Source organism: Pipra filicauda, unplaced genomic scaffold, assembly GCF_003945595.2.
Source record: "Pipra filicauda isolate LSUMZ 115617 unplaced genomic scaffold, ASM394559v2 scaffold169_size1572857_pilon, whole genome shotgun sequence".
Lineage (NCBI taxonomy): Eukaryota > Metazoa > Chordata > Aves > Passeriformes > Pipridae > Pipra > Pipra filicauda.
Window position 1 is genome coordinate 1,428,784 of NW_024104206.1, and position 12,998 is coordinate 1,441,781.

The following is a 12,998-nucleotide window of genomic DNA, read 5'->3' on the forward strand; positions in this document are numbered from 1 at the left end:
CCTCCCTTGTTCTCACAGGTGAGGAGCTGGGACATCTCACCTTCCTGGAGATGTGCTGGAGAGACACCTTGCCTTGAATTCCCACCCTCTGGAAAGTGTCCCTCTTCTGAATCCAGTTGGGACTTTTAATCTAGGGGAAGATTTGCTTTATTTGTGGAAGCAAGAAGATGGATGTACGTTCTTCCTGTTCCCTGGTGTGAGCACTTCGCTTGGCAGGGAGAAAATCACAGAATCCTGGAATGGCCTGGGTTGGAAGGGACCTTAAAGCTCATCTTGTTCCACCCCCTGCCATGGGCAGGGACACCTTCCACCAGCCCAGGTAGCTCCAGGCCCTGTCCAGCTTGGCCTTGGACACTTCCAGGGATGGGGCAGCCACAGTTTGGATGCTGATTTTTCACCTGTATTTAGTTTACAGAGCAATTCCAGCCGCTCTGTCCCGGTGTCCCGGTGCCTCCTTGTTCCCTGCTCCATGTTCTCTGCCAGCTACACAGCAATGCTTTGTCTTCTTGCAGCTTTTACATTAAAATCTTGGGAACTGGACCTGTTTTCCCAAGGATCCCTGTTCAACCACCCAGCAGTTGCAGCATCCTAATTGCGTTGCAGGCAGCTTTTAATCCTGTTAGTGCGTGTCATGTTGCTCTTGTATCAGTCTCATTTTTAATCAAAATGTTATGCCATACCAGGTTAAGTGTCTGCCAGAGTCTAAATCTATTAAATCAGCACCGTTGCCTTTATTAACCAATTTTTTAAATCATCAGAGGCTCAAATGGATTTGACAGGGTTCATTTTTCTCCAGGTTTGGGGTCTGCTCTCTGGTACCAGCAGATCCTTGATCAGATGGTGTTTGCCCGTGCTGACACTCATCCTTCTCATTTATTGGGAGAATCCTGTTTTCCATCAGACTTTTGAAGCTTTCTCATGTTGAGGTATAAAATGAGATGAGTTTTTGCATCACCCTGAAGCGCCCAAGGTCCCTAGCCCAAAGAAATTCCAATTTAAATGCTTAAATCTGGACTCTGCCAGGAGTTTCCTCTTCCTGAATGCAAATATTTGAATCCTACCATTGGATGCTGACCAGGAGCTGGGTCCTTGCTCTGCAGGGCAGGGGAAAGCTAATTAGGCACTGACTAATTATTTCAGGTTCAGTCACCTTGAAATCCATGACTGAGGGTGGGAATGGGAGGGGGAAAAGTGTTTGTGGCCACAGCCCCTGGAAGGAGATGCCACTGTTTGGTTCTCTAGCAGATGGAGCAGATCTGAGTCAGGCATGTGGCTTTTCCTGGAAAAACCATGGGAAGGCACTTCCCCCTCCCCCAGCTGGGGGGTTCCAGCCTACCCGAGCCTAATTTATGGTAATTATTTTTAATATCGCTTTTATGTGGTGATCTATTGTTTTAATTCCATAACAGTGCAGCAGCAGATATTAAGTGTTTCCAGCCTGGCCCTGGGCTCCCCGAGGCAGCATTTATTAAAATCTCCTTTTGTCCATATTTCATGTTTATTGCTGCCATCTTTAATTAAGGGAGGTAAATATGGCCAAGGGGGGCTGAGGGGCCTTTTTAACATGAGTAATTGGAAATGCACTCACGAGATGCTGTGGGAGGGGGAAGGAGCTCCTGGGTGTTATCGCTGCCTCTTCCCACCTCAGAATGGGGCAACTTGGCAGGAAAAGGGTCTCTGCACCCAGGGTCTGGTGATGGTTTAAAATCAACAATGAGGGAGGTGTCTGGGTGAAAATTCGTTATCAACTGCTGGCACAGCTGTTGTTTTGGGCTCTGCAGATCCCAACCAGGAGAGAATTTAATTCAGGAAAACATCCTCCGGGGAGAGCTCAGATGTGCCATTTGTGGAGACATCCAGGATGGAGCCGTGCTGGGAACCTTCTGAGATCCTGTCTCTTTGGAGAAGGGTTTCTTTGGTGTTTTCCCTTTGTTAAGGCTCCTAACAAAGGAGTGTTCCTGCTTTCCCTCCCACCCCTGACACAGTGGCTGCGGAGCTGCCTGGCCAGAGCTGAGTCACTGTTCAGTCACTTCTCTCCTTTCCCCCCTCGCTCCAGAGAAACTCAGGACAGCCCCGACCTCTCCCGTGAGTCCTGCCTCACTGAACACACTGCAGTGGGTGAAGCCTGAGAGAGGAGGATTTTTCCCCTCTGACAGCAGTGCTGGGTGTGCTCTTGCTTTTCCTTATCCCTGGCAGAGCAGACGGAGTGGGGAATGCAGCTGGTTTGGGCAGAGGTGCTGCACGGGTGCTGGCACAGCAAACCTGGGGCTGAGTGAGCCCCGTGCAGGCAACAAAGGGCCTTCTGGAGCCGAGCCAGAGGCTCTGCACGTGGTGACAGCGGGGACAAAGGAGCAGCCAGCAGCTGGGAGGCTGGAAAAAGGACATTTCTGCAGCACGTGGGGCAGGAGCCCTGCGGTGGGAGAAGGTGAGTGTCCCTTGGGGTGGTACAGGGAGAGGAGCCTCTGCCTGCAGGGATGGCTGTGTCACTAGGGAGGGAAAAAAGGGAACTTCCATGGTGGTAGGGAGCTGTGCTGACCCTGCCTGTGCCCGGGCTGTCCTGGCCGTGACAGGGAGCTGTGCCAACCCCAGTGGTACCCAGGCTGCCCTGGCAGCACTCCTGACTCTGAGTAAAAGGAGACTTTTCCTGGGGGGCTCATCTTCTGCCAGCCCTGAGATAATCCGATGTGATAGTGCAGGCACAATGACTTCATTACTGTAATTATTTTTATTGCCTCTGCAGGCCTCTGTTTTAAAATAAACTCAGGAGCCAGAGCACCGAGTTCTATCTCAGTACTGGGGGAAGGGTTGGACTGGGTGCTCTAGGAGGGCTTTTCCAACCTAAATGCTTCCATGATTCTATGATCTTCATCTCCTTTATTTCATTTTACTTAAAGGGCCACATGTTCAGCTGTCCCTCAATGCCAGGTTCACCCAGCTTTGCTCACTTTTTCCCCTCTCCAGGTTACTGGGTGGGCTCAGACATTGCCACACAAGTGACACCAAGGATTTTAAACTTGGGCTTTAAGGATGGGAAATGTTCCCACAGAAGCTGGGACCCACCACGATGTTGGGAGGATGGACAGTGCTCATAGATAGGACACTTCAGGCTTGTAAGCCAATTCTGGTTTCTCTTGACAAGGTAAAACCTACTGGCAGGCTCCTGCTTCCAGTCCATCTCCAGCCCTCTCCAGCTGCCCATCCCGGTTCTCCTGTGTTTGTCCACCAGCCTCCCCAGCCCTTGCTGGGCTCCCACCTCATTCCAAAGGCTTTCTGAGGGGGCTGTTTGCTCCACAGACATCCCAACTGGCTCCTGGAAGTGTGAGCCCTGTGGATACCGGGGGACAGTGGCTCTGGGGGGAGCAGAACAGGAAAGCCTCTGTATTTACTGTTGAGCTGTGGCAGTGTGAGTACTGCAGCGTTCCCTGTGCGGATGCTCAGCCTGCAGCAGCTCCCATCACGTGCTCCAGCAGTCCCCTTCCACTAAGCTGAGCAGTTCCCATCGGCTGATCCGGGCTGTGGTGGGGCTTAGTGGCCATCTGGGCTCAGAACAATGACTCTCCCCACCAACACGAGTAATCCCCTCGTGTAATCCGGGTTTTCTCGGGAAATGCACCGGGCTGGGGAGTGTTCGTGTTCCCAAAGTGCTCCTGCAGGAAGGGCAGAGCCATGGTACAGGGGGCTGCTGAGGGCTGTGGTCAGAGCCCGCTGTGTGTCCTGCTCTGGGGTCAGGGGTGCAGGGGGGTGTCCCTGTGGGATGGGGGCTCAGTGTGGGCCCCTGTCCCAGGGAGGAGCAGCAGGGTCAGCAAACGGCTGCTGTCAGTGGAGATCTGTCCTGAAATTCAGGTTGTGAACAAGACTCAGCTGTCTCTGAGCCCCTGGGAGAGCCCTGGGCCATGTTTCTGTGGATTATTTTTATCTCTAAATATGAAATTCTCTGAGCAGTGTCAGTGCCCTGGCTGTGGTGGCTGTCTGGAACACAGACATGGAATTCAGACAGTTTCTTTTCATGTCTCTGATTTTTAGCATTGCCAGGAGTTGATTTTTAATAGTGATAAAGGAATTTGGACTTGGAGTCTGTAATGAGCTGGCCAGGCCTGAAGGGGATGGTTGCCTCTGTCCGTCTGCGATTCCCACGTTCTTTCCATGAGCAAAAATACCCCGACTGTTCCAGAGGGGCTGCCTTTTGGATCTCCCTGGAGCACTCCCAGGGGTTGCCCTGGCATTCACTGAGGATTTGGGGAATGGGAATGGCTTTGGATCTCAGTTTAAAAGGGAAGTGTCAGTGATGGTTAAAACCCTTCAGTGTGCCCTGTGCTGTGCCCGCTGGCAGCACCTCCCTGGCTCTCCCATGGCCCCCCTGCCTGCAGCAAGGACAGGTTTTCGGGAGTGAGCCACACCTGGCAGCGGCTCAATTTGGATGTGCTCAGGAGTAGTGACCCTGAAAGGGCCAGGATGTGCCCAGCTGGTTTGGTGGTGCAGAATTTGAATACAAATTGATGGGCAGCCAACTGTGCTGGTTGGGGACCAGTCACTGCTGGAGCCTCCCAGTCCAGGCAGTGGGCAGGGGAACCCTGTGCTGGAGTCCCCTTTGGTCACGGACAGAGAGCTGCACCCTGGGAAGCTCAGCCTTTGGTGTGCTGGCACGGTGGGATGGGCTCTGTGGCTTCTGAGACAGGGCTTTGCACATTGCTCACAGGTACAATATAAAACAGGGAATTAAATGATAAGTGCTTTGTAATTTAGTAGCTGAAGACTGTGCAGACATGTCAGAACCCCAGCTGGCAGGTCCTGGGTGCCCCTGTGCCTCTCCAGGACCGGAGACCTGGCATTCCAGAGGCTGTGCCAGTTCCTGACCTTGGCAAAGTCACTGTGTGCTGCAGGTGCCCAAACCCACCGGGTCTGGGTGCCAGGGTTTTGGGGTGAGATGGCAGATCTGGATCCAACCTCAGTTCAGGGCTGAGAGCCCGGGGGGCCCAGGGGAGCCCCAGCCCTGCAGAGCAGCTTGGCCAGACCCCTCCACACGTGAGCAGCCCTGGGCTTGGAGACCTGGTCACTCCTTTCCTGCTGTCACAGAAAGTTGATGCTTCCCCAGATTTTGGGAAGCTGAACCCTTCCAAGCCCAGACTGCCCCAGGAGCTGCTGGTCCCCCCTCTCACTCACCACCTGTACTGTACAGAGGGGCTCTGCAGGGAGGGGTGGGAATGGGCTTTGTGGGGCTCCAGAGCACCTGGAACTGGTGGCTTTGTCCTCTTCCTGCCATGGGCTTGTGTTCCCACTGGACATTCATCCATCAGAGTGTGGCACTGCCCGTGGTCCCTCCATGGCTCTGCTGGCTGTGGCAGTGGGTGGGTTTGGCAGGTGGTTATGGGGGGCCCGGTGGGTTCCCTCCCTGGGGGACACTCCTGGTTCCTCTCTGAGGTGCCAGTGCAGCAGGACGCGTCTGGGGAGCCGCAGCCACCCCTCCAAGGGCTCATCCCCAGCCGTGATGCTTTGTCAAACATCTTTGTGTTGAGTGGAGCTGAGAATCCTTTGTTCTGTCGGGTTTGATATGGAAAGTAAACACGTTAACATCAAGGCAGCGTTCCGGCGGCATTTGGGATTTGGCGGCTGCTCTGAAGCCGGGCGGGGTTGGGCGTTCCGGGGGTGCCGTGCCCGGGGACGGGGATTGCTCCGGAGCGATGAAAGCTGTGCGCTGCCTGCGCTGCTGCTAGTGGGATTAGATCACTGATTTGTGGAATATAATGTGGGAAAAGCATTTGCTGTTAGAAATCCGGGCTGGTTTTGTGGGCTGCTCTCCCCATTCACCCACCATCGAGGGGTGGGGGGGTGCAAAGAGGGTCTCGTTTCCTTACCAGGCTTTCCATCCCGGTGCAGTGATGGGTGGAAGGGTGAAGCCCTGGGTGACCTGAGGATGGACTTGGCCCTGCACCCCCTGCGGGGCTCAGTGGGCTGGGGGATGAGCCACAGTTCCCATCCCCTGATCTGGGCTGTGGTAGAGGTTACACAGCCATCCAGGCTTAAATCAACATTTTCCTACAGGAACACAGGTGCCTGGCAGAGGGGGACAATCCCCAGCCCTCCAGTGTCCCCTGCCAGGGGCTGTGACAGAGCCAAGGGGAGGTGTGCCAGTGCTCAGGAGAGAACACAGAAATAAGGTCACTTGTTTCTGTTTGGAAAAAAACAACAAAACAAGTAATCCTGCTTCTGGCTTGCTGTGGGTGGTTGGATCCTGCTGGACAGCTTGGGAAATGGATGGAATGACAGTTTTCCTTCCGCTTCTCCAAGAGTTTGCCATGGAGGATGGCACATCCTTCCTGCAGATGTTACTGCAGATCCTGTCCAAACCTGGAGCTTTAAATACCAAGCCCCTCCTCTGTGCTCCAGGCTGGTGCAAAGGGATGGTTCCCACCTGGGGGCTGAGCTGGGCTCAGCCTTGGCCTTGTGCTGCTGGGCACCTCCCCCAGGGGACCCGGCTGTGGAGGGCAGGTGGGGACACCCTGGGGGTGGCACTGGGGGCAGCATCGCCCGCTCTGAGCTCAAAAGGGCCTGAAGTTCCCTGAGGTTTTCACTGCACCATCCCAGCACTGTGTTTGCAGGGAGATGTCAGCCCACATCACCATCCCCCAAATCACCGTCCCCAGAGAATGCTTTGTGCCCTCTTGGGTTAATCTGAAAAGGTCATGTGTGACACTGGCATGTGACTGGAAGGACAGAGGCCTTTTGGGGGCTCTTTAAAAATAGAGCAGCTGAGCAAAGCCCCATCCCCTGTGCTGGCACCACGAGAGCTCTGTGCTGAGCCAGCCCGTGGCTCCTTCCCCTGGCACTGTGTGTGTGGCTGGAGCAGGGCCAGGGCTGTCCATGGCTCCTGGGGGCTGCAGGGAACACGGGTGTTCAGCAGGAGGGCATCTTGCAGAGCCCTGTTCCCATAGACTGGAGCAGAGCAGAGCCAGCAGCCCTCCCTGGGGAGCACATGGGGGTGGCAGGGGCTGTGCTGTCCCTGCAGTCCCCCAGGGCTCATCCACAGCTGCAGGGTGGCCCCAGTGATGCCCTGGGACTGACTGGGTGTCCCTGTGCTGGGAGAGCTGGGGGGGTTCACCTGGAGAAGAGAAGGCTCTGGGGAGACCTGAGAGCCCCTTGCAGGGCCTAAAGGGGCTCCAGGAGAGCTGGAGAGGGACTGGGGAGAAGGGATGGAGGGACAGGACACAGGGAATGGCTTCCCACTGCCAGAGGGCAGGGACAGATGGGATATTGGGAAGAAATTCCTGGCTGTGAGGGTGGGGAGGCCCTGGCACAGGTTTGGTAGAGAAGCTGTGGCTGCTCCACCCCTGGAAGTGTCCAAGACCAGCTTAGATGGGGCTTGAAGCAACCTGGGCTAGTGGGAGGTGTCCCTGCCCATGGCAGGGCGGGTGGACTAGATGAACTTTAAGGTCCTTTCCAACTCAGTCCGTTCCAGGATTCCGTGGGTCAGCAATTACTGGCCACAGCTCACCCAGGAGGGTGCTGCTTTCTTCCCAGCCAGGTCACCAGTCCTGGTCTTCCTGAAAGGCTTTGACACACAGGAGAAGGCAGGGAGCCATGGAGAGGGAACGTGAAAGGTCAGTGTTCACTTCACAAGGCTTTTGTTGGGTCCCAGGTGAAAGCAGGCATTTGCATTTAATTGAATATGTATTTTGAGATTTTAAACCCAGAGGCAAAACAAAGGCCTTGCTGAGATGACAAACACATTGCTCCAGAGCCTGTTCCCAATATCAATCCAGCAGCCTTTGGAAGTAAAACCACAGCAGCCAAAGCAGTTTTTCTTCCTTTCCTTTTCCACAAACCACAGCCCACTGTAAATACTCAGTGTGGACCTGAGCGGCTGAAACCTTCAATGAGAAAAGAACTGGTGGATTTGTAGGGTCTGTGTGTGATGCCCAGGAGAACAATCCATTCTGCAGTTCCAGGTCAGCTTCTCTTTCAACCTAAAACCCTAGAAAAGAGAGAAAAATGTGCTTAGAGAGAGGGGAACAAACAAGTTGGCTCTGGATGACCCAGGAAGCAAAGTGGGGATTTTTTGGTTTGGGTTTTGAGGGGTGGTTTTAGTCCTTGGTGCCTCCCAAAGCCCTGTCCAGGACTCCCTGGACCCCTTGATGGAGTGAGTGGCACCAGCACGGGATGGGCCATCCCCAGGGCTGGACTGCAGCAGTGGCAGCCCTGGGTCTGTGATGCCACGGGCTGCAGGTGGCAGGAGCCTGAGTTGGCACCTCCGGCACCAAGTCGGTGCTTTTGGCTCCCCGTGGGCACTGGGCTGGTGTCAGGGGGTGGTTTGGGTGACCAGGGAGATGAGAGGTGACCCGTGACCTGTCACTTTTGTGGCATTGCTCCCAGCAGGAGCTCCAGCCCCTGCCCGCTGAGGCGGCACAGCACAGGGCTGGGCACAGGGAGGCACAGGCCAGGGTCCTGTGCCAAGCAGGGCAGGATTTTGGAGGAACAGGCACCATAAAACACCAGTTAAAGGTTCTGCCATCGTTCCAGGTTCTCGTCTGAGCGTGCTTCTGTCTCAGCCCTGTGATGAATAAAACACAGGCTCTCTGATGTCGACCCCCAGCTGCTCAACAAGCCTGTAGAGCGTTCAGTGGAGAGCTGGGCTGTGATCAGACCTGCTGCAGCCCTGCTCACACACTCCCGGCCCAGGCTGGCAGCTGGCAATGCTCAGCTCCCAGGTGGGCAGAGGGAATGCTGTGCTGGAGCCCCTGCCTGCCCCTCTTGGCCAAGGCTTCAGGGGAAAAGGGGCTGGGGCTGGTGCCCTTTCCTTGGAGAGCTCTTGTTTGCCATGGGATGGGCTGTGCTGCTGCATCCCTGCAGGAATGTGGCCTCAGAACCTTGGAGGGGGTGCTGGGGGCAGGGTCCCCTTCTAAAGGTCTCTCCATGTCCCAGTGCTGTCTGTCAGTGCCTGCAGGAGCTGCCAAGCTGCCTTGGTGGCAGAAGGGTTGGGCAGGTTTGCTGCTGCTCATCCCAATCCCCCTGAATTGGGTTCCATGGGCAAAGGTCCTGTCTGGGGGAAGGGGAGGGGGGAGCAGCACAGCTACTGCTGTGGGAGCCCAGCTGGGCAGCATCCCTGCTGCCCACAGCATCCCCACTCAGCAAGAGGTGGCCCAGAGCACCCTGGTGCTGGCACAGCCTTCCCCAGCCCCCCTTTTGGAAAGAGGGCTCACAGCAGCATTTTCTCCAGTTTAAGCTTTTCCAGCCTGTGAGGCTGCTCTCCACAAGGCTGGACTCTCCTCTCTCTCACCTGTGCTCCCTGTGTGGTGCCCAGGGTGTTATCTGAGGTTTGTCCCCCCGTGTTATTGATAAAATAACATTGTTTTGGTGCAGATTTCCCCCTGCAGGGCTGGGGTCTGTGTCTCATCTGCTGCTGAAGGTACTGTCACATTTCTTGGGAAGTTTCTACTCCCTGCCCCTCTATTAGTGGGGATCATTTTACACCTTGAAAGGGCTCTCTGCCTCCCCTGGAAATCACCCCCTGGGATGATGAACCCTCTTGCAGCCCGGTGCTGTCTGTGGCTATAAAATCCAAGTCCTTGTTGTTAATATTCAGGGAGCAATGCCACATCTCCCAGGACAAATATCTTCCCGTGGCTGGGTAAATCAGAGTTCATTATCATGTTAATCTGACTGATTGCAGTCTCCCAGAAGGATTCCACATATGGTCATTCTTGTAGCACAAATAAAAGCTGGTTTGCCTCAGTCACAGGCCTCGAGCTCCTCTCTTGGTGCCTGATGGTCTTTATTCTCGATGTGCAATTCCAGGAGATGGAAATATTAATTGTTTAATTGTTTTTGAACCTGCTCTTAGTTTTGAACATCTGCCTTGTGTTTGAAATCAGGATTTTCCCTTACTTTTGTTGTTTTGTTTCAGCTCTGGTTTTAAATCTGTTGGAGCATGAGCTGAGCCCCACCTCCCCCCTATGCATTTGGGAGCCTGCAGGAATCCATGTCTTTTGTGGGACATAATTCTGGGGAAGCTGTAATCCTTGGCACTGGTCCTGGTGGAGGCCTGGTGTGCAGGGGACCCCTCTCATGGGGTTTTAGCTCTGTGCTCTGGGGTCTCACAGCTCACACCGAATTATTGCAGCCGTTTTTGCAACACAAAAAACAAGGGTTTGGGGACACTTGACACTGGTGGAGTACAAGCAAATGACAGGGCTCAGCCCACTCTCCTGGGTGTGCTGGATGCTCAGCACCCCTCCAGCCCCACCCCGGGATGCAGCACTGGGGCAGTTGGTCCAGCACAGCCACAGGGACACCCGGGGCTGGTTTGGGGATTGTGTCTGTGGGAGCTGCTGTGTTCCCCCCACTGCCGGGGCCGGAGAGGGCGAAGGAAGAGCTGGACTGTGGCTTTGCTGGGCATCATTGCATCCCTCACCCCTGTGCTTCTTCCAGCGCCGCACTTCGCTTTCACGAAAAGTAAATTTTTTATGAAGCATTTATAGTTTCCTTCCTTCCCTCCCCTGAGCCCTGTGCTGCAGTCGGCTGCTGGAGGGAAGGGAACGGCTCGGCAGGAGCGCTGCCAAGAGAGCCGGGGGTGCTGGTGCTCTGGGTGCCCGTGGCACACACGGATTTATGTTTGTGTCTGGTTTATTTTGCTTCCTCGGCTGTGAGTGCAGCAGAGCTGAGCACACAGAGCAGGGCTCGTTCCCGCGGGTTAGGGAAGAGGATGCTGCTTCCAAAGGGCAGTTCCTCACGGGACCTCACAAACCCCTGTCCTGAGGGGTCTCCCCGACACCTCTGCAGCTACAGGGGTGGAAGGAGGAGGGTGCTGAGCCTGTCCTGCCTCTCACAGCTCACCAGGGCTGTCCTGTCTTCTGCAAACAGCTGAGGGTTCCACACGCTCTGACCCAGCTTTGCTGGAGCTGGGAGATGCTGGACCAGGCTGGCAGCTGGAACTCAGGTCCATGGAATGGTTACCACCTTGCACAGGTACAGGAGTCGTCAACAGCCAGTGGGACCCCCAGGTACAAATCCAAAAGCTCAGGGACAGCAGCACTTGACACCAACCCTGTGGCACAGAGTCACTGAGGTTGGAAAACACATCTGAGATCGTCGGGTCCCACCCTTCCCCAGCACTCACCCATGTCCCCAAGTGCCACATCCACATGGCTTTAAAATTCCCCCAGGGATGGGGACTCCACCCCTGCCCTGGGCAGCTGTGCCAGGGCTGGACAATCCATTTGATGAAGAAATTTTTCCAATTTCCAACCTGGCCCAGCTGGAGGCCATCCCCTCTCCTCCTGTCCCTTGTTCCCTGGGAGCAGAGCCCGATCCCCCCCAGCTCCCCCCTCCTGTCAGGGGGTTGCAGAGAGTGAGAAGGTCCCCCCTGAGCCTCCTTTTCTCCAGGCTGAGCCCCCCCAGCTCCCTCCTGGTGCTCCAAACCCTTCCTAGCTCTGTTGCCAAAGCATTTCTGGTTCCTACGTGCTCCAGACAGTCTGACCTGCATTAGCAGTACCCTTCTTGTTTGCAGCAGGGAGGGCTGACTTCCTGACAAGGCAATATTCATCACTGGCTGATCCCTATGAACATGTTTATTAACCTCTAAATAATATATACCAGAGCTGGTTGCACCGAGAGCCCTTTGCATGCTAATGGCAGGGGAGAGCCAATTTCAACAAGAGCCACATGGAGCCACTCCAGCCTGCATGAATGAAAAAAGGGACTTGAGTTATTGGAAAAACCAATTTGGTTTTATGGAGGGAGATTTTCAGTGCCTCTCAATTATAGACTTATAAATTCTAAATTTAATTCATAAAAGCTACATGGTAGCAGAATGTAAGGTGACATGTCATCAGTCACTGGGAGGGAAGGTATGGATTGCTGGAGAGCTGTCAGGGCTTGGGGATGCTCCGTGCATTCTCTGGAAGTGTCTGTGGCAGGATCCAGGTTGATGCAAGCCCGGAGCTCCTCAGCCCAGGTTGTGATTAGCAGATGGGTCATGATTAGGAGGTGGGGATGTCCTGCCTTGTGCTGGCTGATGTTGGGATGGATGGAGGAAATGATAGTCCATAGAATCCCAGGATGGTTTGGGTTGGAAGGGACCTTAAAGCTCATCTCATCCCACCCCCTGCCATGGGCAGGGACATCTTCCCCTAGCCCAGGTTGCTCCAAGCCCTGTCCAACCTGGCCTTGGACACTTCCAGGGATCCAGGGGCAGCCACATCTTCTCTGGGCAACCTGTGCCAGTGATGAAGGGAATCACTAATTCCAAGGAATGCTGGAGCTCCAGGTACCCCTGTGGGTGTTCAGGGGAAACATGGACAAAAACTATTTCTTGCCTTCCATGAGTCAGAGTAGTAGATTCTTTACTCCATTCCATTGCCAGAGGCGATGTGGGGTCCCCCTGGGAGGGTCAGCTCTGCTCCCCACCCAGCTGGTCCTGTCCCTGCAGCCCTGCCCTGCCCAGCTGGCTGGAGGCACCACACCCGCCTGCCAGCCTCGAGCGGGATGGTTTACAAACCTCAAACATATCTTTCCTTTAATTAATTTTTAAAAATCCCTGTATTTAATCCACGGTAAATATTTGCAGGGTGTTAAGCTGCTGCTCTGGCAGGAGCCTGTGCTGGCTGTGCCTGGCTGGGACTCATGAGGAGGATTTTGCTGCAGACAGATGGCCCTGACGCTGCAGCATCGGGATGGAGCCTGGGCGGGAGACATTCCTGATGGAGCTGGTCTGTGGAAGACGCAGTGCCTGGTGGTCAGCCCTGTCCCTGCTGCTCGGGGTCTGGTGAGCGCTGGCACTGCCAACCCTCGGCTCCAGTGCCATCCCCAGCTCTGGTGCCACCGGCCATGCCACTGGCACCGTTCAGGGAGCCAGAGCAGGCAGGGATGAGGCACCTGCACCCTGGGAGAGATGGGGCTCAGCAGAGGTGCCTTTTGCCCAGCCAGGGTCTCTCCCAGCCCCCCGGGATGGGTGCTGGGGAGCACAGGGAACAGCTGAGCAGGATCGGTCCCACCTGGCACTGCCA

At 55.2% G+C, this 12,998-nt stretch overlaps 1 protein-coding gene across 3 annotated transcripts in view; it reads left to right on the forward strand.

The window, feature by feature from the left end:
* FRMD5 (FERM domain containing 5) overlaps nucleotides 1-12,998 on the forward strand; it is a 74,640-nt gene that overhangs the window by 36,857 nt on the left and 24,785 nt on the right. The window contains exon 1 of one of the 3 annotated variants that reach the window (XM_039379479.1): nucleotides 2,361-2,425. The exons of the other annotated variants lie outside the window; for them this stretch is intronic. The gene's annotated coding sequence lies outside the window, so the exon portion shown is untranslated. Of the gene's footprint in view, nucleotides 1-2,360; nucleotides 2,426-12,998 lie in introns of those variants that run through there. 3 annotated transcript variants of the gene reach the window in all.